Below are 16,629 nucleotides of genomic sequence, written 5' to 3' on the forward strand. Positions count from 1 at the left end.
CGTTTTGTCCAATCTCACTACCTCGTTATCCTCATTATGTTATCCCTTGCGATTTAACGCCATCGCGAATTGTCGATGTAGAGGAGATTTCACAAACACCGAAAATTTCGCGATCATTAAATGAAAGTTGAACACTTTTTCATTTACACTTTCTTTCGCTGATCTTAAAGTGAAGATCACATTTGTTTATAATTCTCTCATTCGTTTCTCTCATTTATAAAGATTTAGCTTTTAAAACTTATAGATATATTTTGAATAAAAAATTATACCACTTCATAATACTATACAACGTATTGAAAGTATTTGCACTTAAAATTTCAACGATGCGGCTAAAAGGCTGAAGGAATTTTTATGATTTGAACTGGACTCTACTGAGAATAGAAATTAAGATAAAAGATTGGCCGCCATCCGTCATATTCAGAATGGTTCTTAAAGTAGAATAAGATAGATTATGCATGAGATAAAGATCCATGAATCTCATGGCGAACAATCAAAAGTTGTCTAAATAGTAGTCAATTTTTTTACTTGAGTATTTTTAACTCAGAGTATAAAACTTTGATTTGACAAGTATTATACAGAGATAAACATATACACACACATATAGACTTACATTATATTTAAGAAGCGAACATAATAATACAATGGATCAGCAGCACTTAAGAAAACTAAATTCATGATGAAAGCGTGGACGTGTTCACGTAGTTGTCTCCAACATCAATAGTCCATTTATGTCTATCAGATTCGATCACGTCAATCGATCACGCGGAACCAAAGAACTTTCGAAATTCAGTGAGAACGTTCAGGGTATACACGTTTAATTTAGCAGAGTTATTTAACCCTCAAGGGACTCATTCCTTTATCTTATATTTGCTAAGCCAATTGATTAAAGATTCAATCTCAAGATATATATATAAATGTAACTCGATCAATCTTGTCTTAATTTAATAGTGTAAATATTTTGATATCTCGATACAATTCAAGGTTTTTTAATTTTTAATTATATAAGATATTAAAATACATATATTTAATTAATTAATAATACTAATTAATTAATAATTTTATGAATTTAATATCTTATATAATATATTTAATTATATAAGATATTAAATTCATAAAATTACATCCGTGAGAAAAAAATTTACTAAATTTTAATAATATTTTTAATAGTACTAAGTAAAACATTTACTTACAATAAATAAATATATACTCATAAAAAATAAATAATTACTCAATAAAAAAATGTCAAATTCAATTAATTATTTCTGTATCAAATAAATACATTTTTACATTTAGGGAATGTTTACTTAGAAACTATTCAAAGAAATATTTATTAAAATTTAATTTTTTTCAGTGCATACGCAATAATAAGAGAGTTATCAATAGAATAAAAGTTATAAAAATGTGGAACTGCGTAGGTTTGGTAACATGCAGTATATATCCACTTCATGTACTTATACATGCAAAGTACGATAAGAGATAGAATGACAGTGGCGATCTGGGAGAAAAATCAGAGCAAACGCCTATTCGCGCCCAACGATTTACACTCCTTCTGTAACATGACACACTCAGTAAAGGTTTAACAATGCATTTCGCGCGTGGGTCGTGTCTTAAAGGCACTCTTGCGTAACGCGGTATTGATTATCGTTAAGGAATTATCGATTGTGCACCTGGGGCGACAGAGAAACAAGGATTAAGAAGAAGGGAAAGAGAAGTGAAACGAAGAAAGAAAGATAAAAAAGGAACAGTCAAGTTTTTATGATAAAAAAGATGGACCTTTAACGAGAAAGAGGTCGATCGCGAGGAAGGATACTTTCTAAGTGTACTGTAGTACACTTTATTGTATGTATACAATCCTTAGTTCCTTAGTTTTATATATTTTTATCTTCTTTCCGTGACTTGTATTGCAAGCAAGTTGAAATAAACATCAATGTATTCTATTTCATTCTGAATTCCATTCTATTTCCTTCCGATTTTCGTTCTTGTGCCGGTTGAGAATTAATTTATCTAGATAAATCTACGAGATTAAGTAATTTAGTTTATTTTTTCAACGACAAAATTAATGTTTATCTGATTTTAACGTAGCATTTCTGCATAATGCATTAAACGCACTTTTCAAGTGCTAAATGCATTTCGCATGTGAAATTATAAAACTGGGGCTTAGTATTGTTTATCATTCTTTTTCTGACATATCTTAATCGGGGATTCATGATTATTGTCATGTACTGTCCTTTTGATCCGACATGAGCTTTGGGCGTATTTTATGCGAGTATTGCATAAGCTGAACTTCACGCAAAAATGCATCCACTAAAGTATTGATCGATTATCTTTGATGTTTGTGTTCGATTTTATTACTTAAAGTCATTTTAAAGTTTGATCTCAGGTGATCTTAAAATTCCAATGAAATGATACATATCAGCATCTCGAAATCGTTATAAGACGAAGAACTTAACTAGAGATTGAGTATCGTATCGTATTTATGTTTAAAAAAAAAAAATCTAGAAGAGACAAGAGAAATTGAAAAAATTTTGCGACTTCAAAAATTCAAAATTACAATTTTTTTATTTTGCAAAAGAAACTTTATATTTTTTAATGTAAATTATAAAAATACTCAATATTTCTTAATCCTTGATACATTTTCTCGCGTCATTAAAAAAAAATAGAAGTTAATCGACTACGGTTCAAAAGGTTAAATATCTCGTTGGAAATAGAGCGAATTAAAGTATCAGCCAGACAAGTAGATATTGGAGGTGGTCAGCCGTTGCGTTTAAAATAATCGTCGAACGGCGATAGTTGCAACGCCTGGCTGGCCGGCTTTCATTTTCGATAAGCAATTTTTCAAAAAACGTGATAGCATTTTTCAAAAATATTTATATTTACGCGTGAAGCTCGTTTTCTGAGACTTTTAATAATGAAAAATTGTTATCTATTATAAATCGGCGCTCAGTCAACTACATCGAGGCGCACAAACTTGCTACTTTGTTTCACTGTAGTCAAGATGATACTCGACGGGATGGAAAACTCATGAATGAAGATAAAAGAATAACAATCTTTCGTCCTTGACACTTCTGGTCAGTCCAAGAGGAATGAATAAAAAGGTCTAGGTGATGATTCTCGCTCCTTGCTTTCTAGCAATTATCGCGACCGACAAATGGATTACGATGAGAAACCGCGTATCTCTAGATATCTTCGTATCCAATATATCTTTTCGACCTAAATTGCGAGATATCTATCCGCGACAGGAAATCCGCTAAAACGCGTGCATATTTCTCCTAATTTGGAATCTGTTGTAGAAATTAATCGATCGGTTAACTTGAAAAAAGTAGAAAAGAAAGTGATATTAACGCGAAATAATAGTCTCGCATGTTCCTCAATTCTACTTCAATTATACTTCAAATGGAGCACGCTTATATATTATTTAACTTATTCTTTCAATTAATCAAATTACAGATCTCATTATACAGATGTTTCCATATATAATTGAGATTCCTATCATTGTCTGTTTCATTCTTTTACTTTTTATGCAATGCAAGGCTGCATTACACTTTTAGATCGATACGAATATAATAAATAATTTCCCTTCTCAGAATTCAATGGCTGAAATTACACGCACGGTTGCGCAGAGAAAAGATTTTCTCTGTTAAAAATTCTATCGCAGGATCTCTCGAGGTAGAAGTAGAAATTGCAGATGTGGCGTGCGGAGCGTGTCTTCTGTAAGGCTGTAATGCGTAGCACGTGTACGAATGAAAGCGAGAGAGTTTCCCGCGACGCCTCGGGAAACGCCGGATTCAATCAACGATTCGACAAACAAGGCTAAGTGAATCGAGCGTAAAACGAGGAAGTGATCTTCGTGATGTTCCTTACGTTTTTTATAAGTATATACTGAGAGAAAGAGGGTTTTGACATTTGTGACTGTAGTTACATGTTACTATAATTATGATTATTACTGCTATAATAATAGTAATATTAACTAGTTTTATCAATACATATAGCTAGCATGATTATTATAGTTATTATCATAAAACTGATCAAAATTGCTATTTATATGGCAAAATATTTAATTATAATTTATAATAATTGCAATCATTTTTTATAATAATAATAATAATTATTATTATTATTATTATTATTTATTATTATTATTATATTTATAATCATTATCCGTTGTCAACTATATACATTTCTTTGCTGATAGAAGTGTACATATTATTATTACTAATATTGTATCATAGCAGTAATAGTCACAATTATAATAACATTTAATTATAATAAATATCATGTTTATATATATATATATATATATATAAGCGTGTTATTTTTATTTATATATATATATATATATATATATATATATATATATATATATATAAATAACATGCTATTATAAATACCAAAAATTTTTCTCTGTGCAGTCAGAATGAGTTCGCGTCTTTAATGTAAATTCTTATCAACAATTTATCGAATTGGTTGAATATATTACAAAATAGATGATTAGATAATTCGATTCTTTATACAGTTTTAACTCGCACACTTGACATTTCGTGTTATCTAAAATCTGCAAAAATCGACTCTAAAACCGCATATTTTTATTGCACAACGAAAAGAAATTGCAGAAATCATAGATTGAAAGTAAAAAATCGCAACGATCAGATCACGATTATGTTAATTAAGACATGATATTTAAGATATCCAGAGTTACTAAGTTATGTTAAAGTGAGAGCGATATTTAAAAAGAACGATAATTAATTTGTAGAGATAATATTTTAGAAATATCTTGTAAAAAGGACATATTTTTAATATACGTATACGTATATCAAATCTAAATTCGCTTCATTTATAATCGTTAATAATTCCGGTTTGAAAGTCGACTGCGGCCGTGCGTTTTCACTAAAGACAAGTGTTCACGATGTTGCAAACATAGACGGCGTCTCTCAACAGAGATCGATCCGTTTTTTAATCGGCTCGAGCGAAAACTCCATGGAACGTGAGTTCGCAACGGATCGCTACGTGTTATCATCCACCTATTGCTACAGTAATTGCAGCAACAAATGACACGCCGCGGCGAGTTTCTCGCGGCAGTCGATTTCCTCGCTCTGTGCTGGAAAAAGACGGGCGTTTCTACTGCGGAAAATTGGCGCGCTGTGAGTACCGAGAACACGGTGTGCCATACAATGGCACGTTAATTTGCAACTTTCTTTAATCGTTCGGCCTTTTTTCAGAGGCGCCTTAAGCCGACTCAACTCGTCGCTACGCGGCAATTACGCAGCGATTATCATTCGCGGAGTATACATTATTCTCGTTGCATTCTTGCTTGTCGAATATTGATTAAGGTTTAATTCTGTGCTGTTGATTTTCCACGAGAAAGTATATTGAAATCAAAATTAATGATAATTAATTCTAATATCTGCTTCAAATGATAGTCTTGACGTATAATGAAATAATAATTAAAATTGTTGCCATTGTACTATTATTTCTGGAAAGATATCATTGTGTTAACACAGATAAGAATGGATCCTATCAGATTTATCAGTGGAATTTCTCTTCTAAACAATTTATATATATTTTATATATATATCTATATTGCATATTATGGAAAGGATAGTATTGTTCAAGTATCTAAAAATGATTTCGCAAAATGATTTCGGTTTTTTTTACTCTCTATATTTAATTTTTTAAAATAATTTTACTACGCTAATTTTTAATTTAATCGTTACTCGTTTATTAAACAATAGGCATAATACATTAACGCATTACATCAATCTTATACACGGAAAGAACGATTTTTTGCTCGAGTATCCAAAAATTTAGCTAGACACAGATCTGAAAACAATTTTTTATTGGACTATCGTAATAATTATGTGAGACGCTCAAGCTGGATGTTAAAATGTCAAAACTTTTTGCAGCATTGTTCATCATGCTTGAAATTGCTACGTAATTATTTTGATAGCAAAATTATTAACTAACAAAATTATTTTCAGATTTGTATCTAGCTGAAATTTTAGACGCTCAAGCAAAAAATCGTTCTTTCCTTGTATAAGATTGATATAATACATCAATGTATTACACCTATTATTTAATAAAAGCATAAACAATTTGACGATTAAATTAATAATTAGCATAGTGAAATTACTTTAAAAAATTGAATATATAGAGAGTAACAAAAAACCGAAATCATTTTGCGTGTACGGAACAAATAGAGCAAACGAAGAATAAATAAGCGGAAGGAAAATGAGATGTTAATTTAATGTTAATTTAAGTTTAGGTGTACGATTATAGGAGACCTTTATATATATGCAAGCATATATTTGTATAGTGAAAGCTAGTATCTTTCGAATCGGGCAAAAATATCGGAGAAACTGGTTGAAATGAGTTTACGCATATAGGCGGTGCAATGGTCGCGCATAATGTTGCATATGCAACCCGTTATTACATAATATCGGCCCGCGACACTTAACTAAAAATATAAATTCCCAAGAAAGGTAAAAAAAGAAGAAAAAGTTAGTTGCCAGTTCATATTTGATTGACAAGCGATCGATCTCGTAGTCGCGAACAAAACGATTCGATTTTCTTACTTCCTCTTAATTCTCGCGGAACTTTCACTTCTTCTTCTTCTTTTTTTAATCCTTCCAAAATTAGACTATTTGTATCTAATTGCACCGAAAATAATTCGCGAAACACCTGCTGGTAAATGAAAAACTTTCAGAACGCGGCTGGTCGAAAGAATGATAATTTCGGAGTTTCGATAATTATCGAGTCGAATAAAACCGGTTGGACCGCATTTTGTTAAATCCACCGGCTTTTCCTCGATACATTTATAATTCATTATCTTAGAAGAGTAGATAAGAAATGCGAGAAATGACCAACTTGTAGCTCACGTCTGCCGGCCAACGGTTGTCCTCGCGATCGGTCCTCGATCTCTGTCACTTTCGACGATCCTTGCCAGTGGGTCTCTCTTTTTCTCTAAGCCAGGCGTTAATATCACTTCAGGAGGATCTAGCGGTACCCGCGGACACGCGTGTCTTCGCGCATGTTAACGCACGCGGACGGTCGCACGCGCCGAGAGTCATGCTGTCCTGAGAAGACGCGAGTCTCTCATTGTCAGGCGGGACGCCGATGATGATCGATCATCGATTCCACCGCCGTCACCGTGGATAATATCCACCGAAAAATCGATGAACGACGCACAACGAAACAGGCACTTTCTCCCGCCGGCTGCACACCACGCACTTCGCGCCGCAAAATCGGCGGCTTCCTCACGGCGAAGTCGCAAATCGCTCGGTCGTCGTGAAAACGCACAATGCGTTTTTTTTCCGCGCGAGAAATTCTACGCGAAAAGTAAATTCTACTACGTAAATTCAATTATTATGTAAATTATCGCGGTAATAAAATGCCGGAAGGATCAGCTCTCCGGCTTGCCTTCGCGTTCCTAGAAATAGTTAATGATTTTGATAATAAAAAGGAAAACTTCTTTCCTCTTTCCTTTTTATTGTAGCGATCGTTTAACGATACGATATTTTTATAAATTTTTTATTCTTACATCGCCAAACGAGCTGATCACTCGCGTCTTGATTTAATTTCTTCCGAATTTTATTATAAATTATTATATGACCTAAAGGGACGTTTTTATCGTGCTAAAATTTCGGAGCACACAGTCGAATCTCTTTCTTTTTCTTTCTTTTTTTTGCACCGATCACACGTCAGGATCCAAGTCACTGTGTGCTCGAACCGATAGACGATCCTGGATTATCGTCGGACTCGGTCAACTTCACTCCATGGAAGCGATCGTCAGACTGAAGTCGTCGTACCGCTGGTAAGAGTACGTGCATGGGTTTCTTATCCCTTCTGTTAGCACGAGAAGTCCCCTCTTTCTCTTTTTCTTTCGTTCATCCCAGCCTTCTCTCGTTCCGGTATCACTATCCTGCTTAAAGTCAAATCTATCGGACAAATTGGTAATTTTTGGGAATTGCGTGTGTACAATTCTCTATTCGTTCAAAAAAAAAACTAAACTTCCTGATAAAAAATCAGAAAAAAATGAATCATTTTTAGAAGATTTTTTTACTCGCAAAAGTGTTAATTTGCAATGCAAAAAAATTAATACTCTTTTTGGATTTTATACTCACTTTTGAATGTTTTATTTGACTTCATGTTTAGTTTGATTCACTTTGCTTTTATTCTACTTTCTTTTCGGCTTTGCTGGTGAATGTTATTCGAGATTAAGCAAATTTTATTTCACTCACCGAATCTTCCTCTCCTGCTATTTTTATTTTTTCAATCCTTTTTCTGAGAATAATTATTTTATTAATTTTCTCTGCATCGCTTACTGTTCATTTCATACCTTTAATTATTTTTTATCAGTGACAATATCCTGAACACCTGCTTTGCTTCAATCATTCCGATCGATTTACTTGAGAAGAAAAATTTGGCTGAAATATCTAAAAATCTATGTAAATACAAATCTAGAAATACAATCTATAGAAAATAATTTTATTAGACTATCAAAATAATTAGAATATTCAAACTGGTTGCTAAAATGTCATATTTTTTGCAGCATTGCTCATCATGTTTGAGTGTTTCCTTCATAATTTGATAGTTCAATAAAATTATTTTCAAATTTGTATTCAGTTAAATTTTTAGATACTTCAGCAAAATTATTCTTTCCGTGTAATATTAATTCCGATAATTTCAAACGCATAAAACCCGAACTATCTTATAATCTTTCAGGACATATATACGTGTACTGCTATTTTGTCTTCCATAATACCTTTATCCTCCTTTCTACGTTCTTGCAATTATTCTTAATCTTTAATATCTTCCTATTTCTTTCGGAAACAATTTATTGTGTCTTCAATTTTTAAAACTTCATCTTTTCAATTCCTAATCGCTTTTTGTTTTCTCCCTTTCGTCCTATTTCTTTTCTCTCTAAGCTTTTTGAATGTGTATTTCAGACAATTGTGTCTTCTTCAATAGCACAATTATCTCTAAACATTATCTTTAAATGTCAGTTTCGATTGCACAGTATGCATGGCACCACAAAGTTATTATATGCATCAGACTCTGATTTGAATTCTGAAGGATTTAAAATTAGCTCCCTGATTGTGTTGATCGCAGATTTTACTTAACTGTAAAGCTAATAAATTATAATCTATAGTTAGTGACTGATCAGATCTCTTCTAACGCACTGCGTTTAAATCCAACAAAAATCCTTCTTATTTTTCGTCTTCAATTCTTTGATATTCTTTTCGACTTCATTTTAATCCCTCATTATTCATTTATTAAATCCACTAAAAATACAATAATTCACTAATAATTACATATATAGATAGGACGTGCGTTAATCAATTATTCAGTTATAGCCTCATCTATTGCGTATTTTAATGCTCTATATTGATAGTATATAGGTACTATTTCTTTTTTTGTATGTTGATTTATTAATATTTAATGTTATCCATTGCACTTAATACAGTTATAATTATTATTACTATTATTATTATATAAACAATTATTATTATTATTATTATTATATATTTATATTCTTATATATTTATATTCTTCTTATCTGATTATTTAAGTCTTCTTTTGTTCTACATTATTATATATTCTTTCTTGCATTCGAATGATCATCTTTTATTACACGTAGCAACAGCTTAGGCGTATGCATTTTCTTCACTTTCTTTATGCCTCTTATAAATAACTACTATCAAAATCAAATCTTGCACACGAACAATAAAGTTATTATTATTATTATCATCTGCCCGTTACACAACAGTGATTCTCACGCTTTTTTCACGAACGTTTCGTGCGCGCGTAACACAAAACATAAATCATAAATCGTCGTTTACGAGCCGCCACAGCACGGTAATAATTACTCTAACGAAAAAAGACGAAGCCGCCGCATTATATATGCCAATCTCGAGGGCAAAGTTCAGTTCACGGGGTCGACAGCGGAATATTAAAGTCATTTTCGATTCGACATTGCCGAAATTGCGCGCTCTCTGATGTCACTTTTGACGATCTTAATCACCGCCCCGTCAACGTTGAAGAGAAACGCGCGACCGAGTTGCAATTTCTCATTACTTTCGTTCAATCGTTTTTTTAATTTTATGATTGCTAAATAACATGTCTGAAATAACTCGTTTTTCCTTAAAAGGATCTTCGGATAACTATATGCCATGCGTCATTACAGTAATGTCTGTATAATGCTGGCTGAATTTTTGAGTAATGTTACATTTCATGAGAAATATTCGGTTCACGAGAAGAAGATAGTTTTCGGCAACGAGTATAATAATGACTGTGTGTGCGAATGTTTTAATATAACATAAAAAAGTATAATGAGAAAATATGCACGTGAACACATATTCGTTATACTTTATTATATTATATGGGAACCGCGTTGAGCATTGAAATTAACTGTGCTGCTTATGGGAATGGCTTGTAGCTGTACAGTGAAATGGAAGTGTAACAGACAGACAGACAGGCAGACAGACGGGAGTAAGAGGTCTGTAAGGAGCCGAGAATCAGTCGAGAAAAGTGCGAGGGAAAAGTGAGCTGGGCGACCTTCGCGACAATTCACTTACCTTCCGATCTCTTGAATCCAGCTTGTTCTTGCAGTCCAGTTTTTCGTGAATGCTCCTTTTATGTCTGGCTTATGGCGTGGGGAGTAATTTAAAAATAGCGTAATCATGTCTTATAATTGCAGATGAATAAATCTAATTTTAGACAATAATGTTTGCACAGTATTTCTTACCTATCCAAAATTCATAAAATAAAGATCAGATAATGATTCTGTATTTCTAATAAAAAAAATAAAAGGATAAAAGTTATCGTTTGTAATATAAAATATAGGATAGAGATTATCGTTTTAAATAATGCATTATGTTGTATTTGAAGAAGGAGAAATATACTTTTACGTAATTTAAAATCATAAAAATCACGCATCCATGTGTGATTATCTCTTCATAGGATATATCTTCTCGTGAGTTTTTTCCAAAAGAGAAAAATCGAGTCTTTTCATTTCCGCCTCCCAGGTACATATTTATCTGTTAGATGAAGTGTTGACTCAACGAAAGGAACATGCGTGCTCGAGTCTCGCGAGTCCAACGTCATCGCCGCGCCGTGATGGCGGGACATTTTTTCTCTATTTCTTTTTTTTTTCTCGCTTCTCAATACATACTTCTGAATAATCGCGCGTGTTCGCCGATCGCCCTTAGCAAGCTTAGAAAATCGAGTGGTCGGTGTACGCGACAGCATACTCAGCGCTAAACCTGGCAGCCGTATAGCTCGCAGAGAAAGGCGGCCACCCACCGGCTTACACAACTCTTTGCTCCAGTTATTAGTATGTGACTCTTTTGCTGGTCGGGCGACCTGACGAACCGTGGCGTGCGACAGGACTGTCGGGTTCCCGTTTCTCTTTCTCTCTTTCTCAAAGACACGCGATGGCTAAATTATGGCACCCGCGGACAAAACCACGCCGCGATCCTCGGCTCGGCTTTACGCGCTTTCGAAGCTCTTACGCTCCCAAGGTTGTTACGCTTACCGGTTGCAACCGTCGCGCGAGCGAGCGATCGAAAGCGAGGCATTTGCATGAAAGGCCGCGTTTCGTTAATTTGCCGCGAAGACAGATACGAACGTTCGTTTTCTCAAAGTCCCATCGCGATAAATCAATCAAGCAATCTACGTATACAATAACGTTACGAATCCATTATCGTTTCTATTTATATCGTAAAATATCTATTTATGCGTATTATATCGCGATTAAAAAGCGAGTTCTCACTATCCTTGTTTGGTCAGTTTTTGTAAAAATTATTTGAAAAAGTATTGCGGTGATATTAAATAACTTATAATGTTAGATTAGATTAGATTAATGTCATAATCTTGCTCGTTAAACTGCGATTTATTAACGATAATGCCGTCTCAATAACGAGATTGTTACTCGTCGTAGAACCTGTTCTAGAAAATAATTTAAAGCAACGACGGATCCTTGAACGACTTGCTCGATTGTGATCGGAATGATCTACAATGGTGGGTATTACGCCACTGCGTGCCTGCCTACCGCACGTTTCCGGTTAGCATGAGATTGTCAGTTACGCATAACGTCCCTTTCGAAAGAACTCAATTCTCCATCTTGTCGGCTCGTTAATTTAAACTTTTAATAATATAAGGAGAAACAAGACTAATGAGAGTACAATGCAGTTAACGGTGTGCAAAAAAACAATGTAAAAACTTATACTTCTTTAATCCAAGAAGAAAATCACATCATATACTGGGAAAAGAGTCTCTTGTGTTAATTGGAATTCTGATTGAAAATAGACAAGTCGCAGAATTTTCTGAGTCAATTTATTATAATTCTAGTTTAGATAATCAGAATTTTGATTGATATGATTAGAATCTTTTGGTTCGTTCATTTTCAAGCGATCAGATAACGATTTTCACAACATTGTCAGCGATCACATACAGCGATTGTATCACATTCCTCCTCAGTCCAATCAGAATAAGTCACTACAGATTGCCAAATCTGAAATGGCATCCAATGAAATCGAGAGCATGGAAACTTCGAATTTTGAATATGCAATTGAATGCAGTAAACTTTTAATATGCAAAGAGAATCGATTTGTCGCTCGTGGATTAATCGCAGATTCAGCGGTCCACGAGAGAAACCGGAAAATGCATTTACGAGCATAATCATCATTCTTCCCAGGAACTTGCGAAATACATTCGTTGGCGTTTACTTCCATACTCCGGGTTCGCGATGATCTACGGCACTCTAACGTGGATCACAACGTTGGGCAACCAACTCGCGATATGTTACGCTGTTATGTAAGAACGTAATTGCTGTCTATTTGAAAGTGTAAAATATTATAAGGTTGTTTTACGAGCAAATCCGAGGAAAGTCGATGGACTTTCCTTATAGATACGCATCAGGTAAGTTCGAATCCGCGAATGATGCCTGGGAATTTTCACGGGAGGAATTTTCACAACAGAGTCTTTTATGAAAATTTAATGCACGGTAAGGAAGATTTTGCTGAAGTGTCTAAAAATTTAGCTAGATACAGATCTAAAAATAATTTTATTAAAATAATACGAAATATGAGCTAATCGAGGTGTATTGGATGTCTTTTGTAATACAAACAAAGCCAATAAATAAAATCAAACCTTCAACCTTTAATATTTAATATTTAATTACGTTTAGTGATATAAATTAAATTTTAAAAAAGTGATATAAAATAATTTTGTCCATCCAAATAATTAGAGAACGCTCAAATTAGTTGCTAAAATGTCAAAGCTTTTTGTAGCTTCTTCATGTTTGAGATTCCTACATAATTATTTTGATGGTCCAACAAAATTATTCAAATCTGTATAATTTAAAATTGTTGTTTCCTTGATTATTTTTCGCAGGCGTGAAACAAGTTCGACTAATGACGATCGTTTGCTTCGCAGTTAAACGCGATTAAACTGACGAATTCGATGGCTATACCGCGATGTTTACAATAATTCATAAATTCAGCTTTACTTCGGGAAAACAATGTTTTAGATGCAATGCAAGGAATAATAATTAGTGTATAAGCAGTGCTAATTTTTATTATTTTTTAAAGAATGTTTTATACTGCTTTTGTTTCGCAAGCAAAATTTATAAGAAAAAAAATTTGCAGAATGTTGTTTTACGTACGTCATGAGTTTCAAATCATTATGTTCTTTAAGTAAATGAGTTACATGTAAAAAAATTTTCCAACGGAGGGATTAACGCTGCGTAATGGACTCTGAGCTATTCATGGTCTAGCTAACAGCAGTGCTTTGCTAAGAATTTTTTATTTAGAGATATAGTGTGTGTTCTGTTTATACATAACATGATATATCATTTTAGCCTCGTTCACCAAATGTTAAACAAAAATATAAAACCAAAAAAATTATATTCTCAGCTCAATATTTTTCCCACTTATTTCTATAATCTTTTCTCAAATAGATGCCAAAAGGACTTTCTTAATTTCAGAAGGAATTCTTAATCTGGTAAAATAATTAATTTAAAATAATTAATGTGGTAACGTGAAATGGAACGTATTCGTGATATATAGAAACAACGCGTTTACGTATTTTCTATTTCGGAAAATCTACATTCGACGTGTTTATGGAATTTTGCGATGTACGTCATGTGTAAATTTCTAAAGTTACAGAAGTGACATAATATATTTTTTACTTGCTATCCAGAAATCTAGAAACTCGCGATTTAACGCTTCGAAAAGTTTGCGGAATTCAATTACGTTGTAAACAGCATCAAAGATTGCAACGCGAAGGATCTCGAGTTTCACGCAGGACCAAAGATCCTAACCAGAATCGGCGATTATCTCGAATGATAAAGAAGTAAAGGCAGTATCTTCTTTCTTGATGTCTTCTATTGCGATAGATTGTTTATAAAAAATTTTTCTATCTCGCGAAGGAAGAGAAATCGAAAGAGATATCTGTCTCTTTAGATTTTAATAAACGTGTCACTCATTTATTACATCTGCAATTTTCGCGGAACATGAATTTACTATTTATTTACGCTTGCGCATGTCAGATGTAATATTTGTGTACGATCATTAGCGGAAGGACATTAAAGAAGACGATAAGTATCGCATGTTAGTCTTAAACGAGCGAATCGCAAAATCTATGTAATTTCGCTCGCTAATTAGTTGCATGCAATTTTTCTACAGATGCCATTCGTTGCCTACGAATCTACGACATCTGGCAAGTTCCGTGACCATAACGCTTTGATATTATCTTAATCGTATATTACTACAAACGAAATGTTCGTCTGTCTGGGATACGATGACAGATATACGTAATTGTCTAAGCATTAGCCTTTAGGCGAAAATTGACAAAAGATTTTATTGCGATATCTCATTAAACCGTCCTATTGCACCAGATTCCCCTTACATTAATTAGCACAAGGCCGTTTCTCAGCTATTTCAGTTCGAGTCGATCTAAGAAAGGAAATATGTATCAAGTAATACAAAATAATTTCTTTTAGCGAAAATGTTAAGAACGTTTATTATTATTTATCACAATATTTCTTAATTTTTAATTAAATTTTTATTAAAATCCAATAGTAAATCTGACTTCGTCATTTATCTTTCTTTTTGTTTGCTTCGTCAGAAAATATTAATTTTTAATTAAGTAATTAAGATCTTTTAAATAATTAAAGCCTCTCGCCAGGAAATATCGATTTAGATTCGACTAAAAATCTATTGTAAAAAAATATCGTGAAAGAAATAGGATTGCAATATATAAATGCGTATAAAAATATGTTTCAAACTTGGAGTTTAAATGCGAGACGGACTGACATACAAGCGGTATGAATTTTCCTTGATTTCGTGACGGCGGCGGGGACGACGATTCAAGGTTCAGGGGGAGAGAGAGTACATTTACATAAAGAGCCTGTACGCTCGCGATACGGGCCAGAAACGGACTGGACAATTGGATTTGGAAATCGTGCACACTACGCCTACGATTAATCAGACGAGAGCCACCTTGAACTCGAGCCACGTTAACGACATAAAACCGCTCTAATTGGCCTCCATCGCCGTGTCGGCGATGTGTCAGTGTTAACAATATTTGGCGCGCCAACTGTTCGCGCTTCGAGATAAGTGAATTTGCGACGCAGTCGCAGAATTCATCTCGGCACTAAAATTAATAGCCAGAATCACAAAATAAAAGGCAAAATAAATATGAGATCTTTCACGAGAAATTAAATGAAATTGTGAGACGAAAATTGTTAAAAAATAATTTCTTGGCTAATTAAATGTAATCAAACTTTAATTATTCAACATGTTCAACATGTAAATGTAATTAAACTTTACTTATTCAATATGTTCCACTATTAAAGAAATAAACTCTGATATAACTAACTTTGACATTAATTTCTACGACGTTAAATCTACGATTACGTGAATTTGTATGCGATCGATAATGCAAATGTAATATTAATATCATAATATTAATATACTGAGAAAAAAATGTATCATAATAAATATTTATTTGAATAGTAGGATTTATTAAATGTAAACATATTTGTTTTTGATACAAGAATCGTTAATTGATTATATTGATTGATTATGAATTATCATTTTTTTATTTACTAAAATAAATAAATATATTTACTAAAATAAATATTAAGTTAGTATTATTCAAATAAATTTAAAATTTAATTTTTTTTTCAGTATGTTAATAGAATATTATTATTAATATATAATATGATAATAATTTGTACAATAATCCATTACTCCATAAGTCAAGTTTTTAAATGAGTTTTAGTAAACCTAAATATAACAAGCAATTACGACTGTTAGCGGTGTCACATTCCTTAGACGCCCCGTAACAGGTTTTGATCGAGTAGCCTTCACGCAACGTAGGACGTCCAGGGAAAGGACAACATAATTTTTGCGACATACCTTCTACCCTAGGGGAGGTACTGAATACCGGCGTCTGCTTGCGTTCAGTCCATGCAATCTAGGGCGCCTACGCTGTATGTCATCGTGTTCCTGAGTCACTGGGCTAATCGGCACTTTCGGTCACGTCCACGCATTCAAGAGGATCTTCCGTAGATAACAAGAGGATGAATTAGCTGCTGACAGATTCCAGAAAACGCTGATCGCGACTTCG

General features: G+C 33.4%; 1 protein-coding gene across 3 annotated transcripts in view; it reads right to left on the reverse strand.

The window, feature by feature from the left end:
• LOC105146025 (uncharacterized) overlaps nucleotides 1-10,625 on the reverse strand; it is a 76,265-nt gene extending 65,640 nt beyond the window's left edge. The window contains exons 1-2 of one of the 3 annotated variants that reach the window (XM_087410254.1): nucleotides 7,535-10,625; nucleotides 6,862-7,423 (exon numbers count right to left, since the gene is read on the reverse strand). The gene's annotated coding sequence lies outside the window, so the exon portion shown is untranslated. Of the gene's footprint in view, nucleotides 1-6,861 lie in introns of all 3 variants that reach the window. The other 2 variants (XM_011056041.2, XM_011056042.2) reach the window with 2 other exon arrangements.
• Between the last annotated feature and the right edge of the window lie 6,004 nt (nucleotides 10,626-16,629).

Source organism: Acromyrmex echinatior, chromosome 1 (assembly GCF_024713525.1).
Source record: "Acromyrmex echinatior isolate Ae372 chromosome 1, ASM2471352v2, whole genome shotgun sequence".
Taxonomy (NCBI): domain Eukaryota; kingdom Metazoa; phylum Arthropoda; class Insecta; order Hymenoptera; family Formicidae; genus Acromyrmex; species Acromyrmex echinatior.